Source organism: Lactuca virosa, chromosome 5 (assembly GCF_052849685.1).
Source record: "Lactuca virosa cultivar CGN04683 chromosome 5, Lactuca_virosa_CGN04683_v6, whole genome shotgun sequence".
Classification (NCBI taxonomy): Eukaryota; Viridiplantae; Streptophyta; class Magnoliopsida; order Asterales; family Asteraceae; genus Lactuca; species Lactuca virosa.
The window spans coordinates 396292115-396298419 of NC_136430.1; the positions used below are offsets into that span (position 1 = coordinate 396292115).

The following is a 6305-nucleotide window of genomic DNA, read 5'->3' on the forward strand; positions in this document are numbered from 1 at the left end:
TTTATTAAATAAATGCATAAATGAACTTCTCGCCGAACGGCTCACGAATGTTCGGTTCGTTTACAGCCCTAGTGGGTTGGGGGTTGGTAGTTTGTTTTCTTTCAATAGAGAGCCTTGCTTTTTAAATGGAGGTGGAGGTTTTTTCATTGTCCTCGTGCCTTACGGGTTAAGGCGGTCAAGGCCATTTATAGGATACTTTTATTGAGTTGATGCAGGGGGTGCAGCTTCGTGATCAGCCAGACAGATTGGGATGGACTTTAGATGTCTCAGGTTGTTTTTAGTGGCATCCTTCTTCCTTCGATCATGTGTCCAGTTTGTTCTACAATCTCTACTGATCACATTTTTACAGGGTGTCCAGAGTTGTTCATTTGTTCGACCACGGTAGAGACCAGTGAGTAGTGACTACACTAAACAATAAGTATCTAAATGATTTTCTAAACAATCGTGAAATATCTCTCAAAGTTGAAGTGACATGGTTTAATTCTGACAATAAGTACATAATTAGGATAAAAGTTTTCAAATAACTAAGAAAACGTGCATCTAAATATCTAATGCCCAAGCACCTGGATGTATTGCTGGCCCAATACTTTTAAGATCCACATCTTGAAGTAGCCCAAAGCTGTTTCAAATGTTGAGTTAGAGAGTCCCCAAATGATCTAAGTCTGTGAAGTTTGTAAAAACTTGAGAAATGTTCCATTAAATATGCATCTAATTTTGGAAGAAAGATTATAAAATGCTGGATAAACAGATAACAATCATAACATAACCACAAAAGCTCAAAATAAGTTTATTTAGATTGTTACGATTATAAAATGCTGGATAAACAGATAACAATCATAACATAACCACAAAAGCTCAAAATAAGTTTATTTAGATTGTTTCAACAACATTGAACACATGAACATTTAGCCTAAGAACATCTTGCCTATTAAATATTTTTGAAGGAAGTCAACAGCACCGAAGCTATGGTGCAACTATAACCTATACGAGCCTAGAGAATGAAATTAGGATTTTAGGGTTCCAATTGATCTAATTCGATTAGGAATTTAGGAATCAGTTTTGGGGAATTGGGGTTTCACCAGATTAGGGCACTGCATTAAAATTTTAGAACCTAATTAATTGGTAAGGTCAAAATGTTCAAAGAGTTTACCTCATCTTTTCGAAACGTAAATCACACAACCCGGCAGTCCATGAACAGGTTCTGACGGCAGCCAACTGCTCCGGCAACACCATTATCTCCGACAATGCCTTCCGTGTTAAAAACTAAGTGATTATCTTCAGCTGATCTGGATCAAACAACCATCTCTATGGCTCCTTGTATTGAGACGGAAAGCTTATTAACAACCTCTAATTTGTTCCTAAAATTTCATCATCGGCAGCCAATTTGGAAGTTGAATTTGACTTTCGCTGTGTGAGAAACCATTTGTAGTTCACGTCGGACTCGATCAGAGATCTCACCGTCGTCCATCACCATGGCTGCCTCCCCAGAGAAGCATAAAGCTCATTTTTCACCTTTTTTTTCTGCCAAACATCTTATTTTTCCTTTTGCTCTTCATTGATTCTTCAAAACTTAAAAAAATAATAGTTTTTCACTTCTTTTCATTTTATCACCAAAAAAATTAATTTAATTTTAAAAAAATTATAATTTAAAAAATAAACATAAGTAATTATAAAATAATTAATAAACACAAAAAATTAATAAAAATAAAAATATTTCATTAGTTAAAAAAAACAAATTACATAATAAAACCAATAAACCACAATTAAAATTTACATAATAAAAACAATAAAACATTATTAAAAACTATATCACTCTGAATCGTCTTCCAGATCGTCATTCGAATTCTCGCCCGAATCCTCTACGAACATATTCGGATCTTCATCGGATTCGTCAAAACAAATCATCGTGCCACTATCGACCTGAGACATGAGACGGTATGTTAGTCATATAAATATGTTCCACCAAATTAGCACCAAAGGAGTGATGAATGTCGCGGTTATGTACTTCTTTTATGTTTTCCCTATATTATTTCGTACCAAGAGCTACTCATTTTGTGGTTGACAAAACTTCATTTTCATCTATTGGCATATCGTTTTTCCTTCATCTTCTAAAATCATATTACGTAATATGATGTACGCATACAGTATGTTTTGCAACATTGCAACTTCATATGATCTTGTCCCGACTTGCAGCAATTGCCAACGCCTCTTAAGTATACCAAATGTTCGCTCCACATCTCCCTAGTTGATTCTTATGCTTGCTTAAACTTTATTTTTATTTTTTTCGTCGTTCAGACATGTGAATGATTTCATAAAACAAATAATTTAGGATATATCTCATCAGTAAGATAGTACCCACGCTTATATGCTACTCCATTTGATTGAAACGGTACATTATGCGTCTTTCCAATATAGATGTTGTTGAATACCGATGATTGGTCAAGAACATTGTTGCCATTATTTGCATTGGCAGAACCAAAGAATTGTATTCCATATCTAAAGTTTGTGGGACGCAATTGCTTAATCGTTGACTCTTTATGATCAATTCGCATTTATTGACCATGACATGTGTTATGGCACAATGCCCAAGACCAATACATGCAATTGATACTACTTAGCATTCCCGGAAACCCATGTTTTTTTCATGCATCGTGTATAGTTGGTGAACATCATTGATCGTGTAACGTCCCAAAATATAGAAAAAAATTTCATTTTTAAAACAAGTGAAACCATCCAATTCAAAATCCAAACAAGATAACCATAGTATAAGTTTAAGGTTTCAAAATAACATCAAAGTAAAATCATAAACATGATCGGGTGAGGACTCTTTTTTCGGTGAGGACTCGTGAGAACACCTTAAAAACAACTGAAAAAAATACAAATCATAAAATCGAGCATAGTACTATATCGGAGAGAAAAAAAATAGGAAAAAAATTTTGGATCATTAGAATTGAAGCATAGATCATTTTTATGATTCATGATTCACTTTTTATGATCCATGATTCAATTTTAATGATTCAATTATTTTTTTCCAATTTTTTTCTCTCTGATGTAGTACTATTGTAACACCCCAAATTTTCAAAACTTTTTCATGCTATGGTTTTAAAAACATTCGGGTGTTAACCCACATTTAACAAAAAAAACCGGTCTCACAAAAACATTTACAAATTTAAAACAGTGGGTGTAACCATTAAGCATCAATATAACCATAGCAAGCAAATAAGAATTACATCAATACAACTAATAAGGAACTTAACAAGTTCCACTCCATTCTCTATCACTTGACTTCTAACTTCCATCTATCATTCTCTCTCCTTAAGTGTAACCTGAGATACATAGCATTAAAAAGAGATACGTAAAACAATAATGTCTCGTGAGCTACGTGAGTTTGTGACCCAAAACATTTATCACTTTTTCATCAAAAACGTTTGATCTTTGCAAAACATAGTTTTAGACCATAAATCAGTTTCAAGCATTTTCAAGGAAAACTCGTTTTGTACGCATCATAAATATCATTTCATTTCATATCTTATCATTTCATTTCAAAAGACATATTTCCATATTCCATTTTATTTTATCATTAAGGCTAATTCTGGTATTAAACCGTTGCCATTTTTATACTTAGGGTCTACGTCCAATAAAGGAACCACTCCCAAGTCTAGACCAAGGTGGAAGAACAAATCAATCCACCAAGACATCATTTCTATTAAGACTTGTATCTCGCGAAGCGGAGGCGCCACCTCGATAGATTCCTCTAGTGCCTCTTACGAGGTATCATGGAACGGGCAGTTTTCATTTCATTACTTTCCAATTCCTTTCATTACTTTACATTCCTTTTCATTGCTTTACATTTCTTTTCATTACTTTCCATGCTTTATACATTTCATACATTAGTATTATAAAATCATTTCGAAAGTAAAACATCTATATTTCAAAATATTTCAATCATATTTTCAAAACATTCGATCTTCCAAAATGTTCTTTTCTTTCAAAAGCATTCTTGCCTTTAAGGCACTCTTTCAAAATACCATTTCCAAAAACATTTGACGCTTTCATTTCAAAACATGTCATATATCAAAGCATTGCATTTCATTATCATAAAATCATTTTTCCATTTACCCCAAAGTGGGAAAAATGCCAACATGTACTCACCTCAATCACACATAGGTTAGCTAGTGCTCTTCTAGTTCCTTTCCCTATATCAATCCTCTTCAAACACTACCTACACCATATATGAACATAATTCATTAAAATGACCAAAATACCCCTCAAAGGTTCAAATACTAAAATTTATTGCTTCATACTATTCCTCGTGCAAAAATATGAATGTAGGCGAAAACCGTGCGTAAATCCGAGTCTGTATGCAAAAGTTATGAAGAAAACAAGAAAATTTCTGAATCAGGGATTTACGCGGGCCGTGTAAATTAAAGCATTCATTTATACGGTCCGTGTTTTCATGTCTGGACACACCCAAAACTCAATTTTTCTCAAATAACACTATACTTTGCATAGTTATTGAAAACCCTTTTCCAAATCACTTTGTACCATTTATTTAGGTCCTCACACATGATTAGGAGGTGTTTTTATCATCCAAACACACCCCACTTAATCCATTAAGTGCTCATTGAAACCATTAAGGATATGATGATCCTTAAGTTCTATTGAAAGTGTAACTAGTCCAATTTCCAATTGTACATTCTAAAATTCACATAGTTTGTTCCTAACTCATTGAACACTCATATGAAAATTTTGAAGTACATCAAACCACATTAATCTCATTGTAAATACATAAACTAACAACGGAATCCTCAATTCCATTCCATGTTTTCCAAATTGCCCTTATAGCCAAACAATCACTAGAACCACTTATAGATCAATAGATCCTTCATGTTTATGTTTGAATATCATCTCTAGAGTGTCAATTCATGTTCGTGAATGTCATTCACTTCTTATATGTTAATCAATATATAATTATCCCTAGATTTCCCAAAATACCCTTATGACCAATTATTCCATATATCAATCTAGGAATCAAGCAACACCTTATGTTTTGATTACAAATCATTCCAAGAGTATCCATTCAAAATTATGAACTTCCTTTACCAATCAATCTCTCAACTACAAAGGACTCCACTGGTTTCATCATATTGTCCCCAAAACCATTTCAACCCTAACTTATACATGATTCTACCATCATCGATGTGTTTAAGAATTCTAATTGGATTCAATGTCATCTAACAAAATCTAGGTCATAGAATACAATCAGATTTCATCATCAATTGCAAAATCCTCAATTTGGGTTTCTAGGGTTCATGAGGGTTTTAACACAAATCCTCAAATCCATCAATGAGGTGATTGTATTAAGATTGGGATCATCAAAACAACTCAAGGGAGGTTAGAAACCAAAACCCTAACCCTTATAAGAAGCTAAATTCGACATTGGGGTCAAACCCACTTCACAAATCCGAATTCTAGGTGAAAAGGAGAAGAAATTATACCTTGAACCACTTGATTTCTTCACAACTTGCACCAAATGAACCAAGAAGGATCGAGATCGGACCATAGGGTTTCTATTGAGCTTGAATCACCATCCAACCTCCTCTATTCTCCTCCCATCGTTCTTGTTTGGCTGAAATGAAGAGGAAGCATTCTTATTTTTTGGATTTGTCATATTTGATCCTTCTAGTTTACATCTTTTTCCAAATTTACCATTTCTTCATTTATTTTCACATTTTCTTAAAAGGTTGACATAATGAGTCCTTGAGCATCCCATTCTTAACATTCCTCATACATTTAACCTCGGTGAGTTAACCCTTGGTCAAACATACTTTTCCAAAATTGACACTTTGGGTCCCTTAGCTTTGAAATGTTAACATCTCAACCTTTAACTTTGCAAGATTCATATCGACTAATGATATGATTATCATTAAAATGATTTAATTATGTAAATCCTCCTTTATTTAAATATCTTAATTAACTTAAGACCCTTATCTTAAATTTTAGGATGTTACAACTATGCTCAATTTTATGATTTGTATTTTTTTTTCAATTTTTTTAAGGTGTCCTCACGAGTCCTCATCGAAAAATGAGTGTGTGTGTGTGTGTGTATATATATATATATATATATATATATATGATGTATATTATGTATAACAAAATTGTAACGCCCGGTTCCCGGTACATATTTTAAATTTAAAGATTGTATGTTTTACACTGGGACTCGGCGAGTTGGAAGCCCAACTCTTCGAGTAGACAAGACTGTGGATGCGGGTTTTAAGTAACCTACTCGACGAGTCGGGAGCCCG

The 6305-nt window shown here is 33.6% G+C and overlaps 1 long non-coding RNA gene across 1 annotated transcript; it reads right to left on the minus strand.

Moving 5' to 3' along the window:
* Window positions 1-430: 430 nt before the first annotated feature.
* Window positions 431-1555, minus strand: LOC145113281 (uncharacterized). Its single transcript, XR_013710756.1, has 2 exons — window positions 1151-1555; window positions 431-619 (listed from the first exon to the last, which is right to left on the minus strand). It is a non-coding gene; the product is annotated as an uncharacterized LOC145113281 (long non-coding RNA).
* Window positions 1556-6305: the final 4750 nt, after the last annotated feature.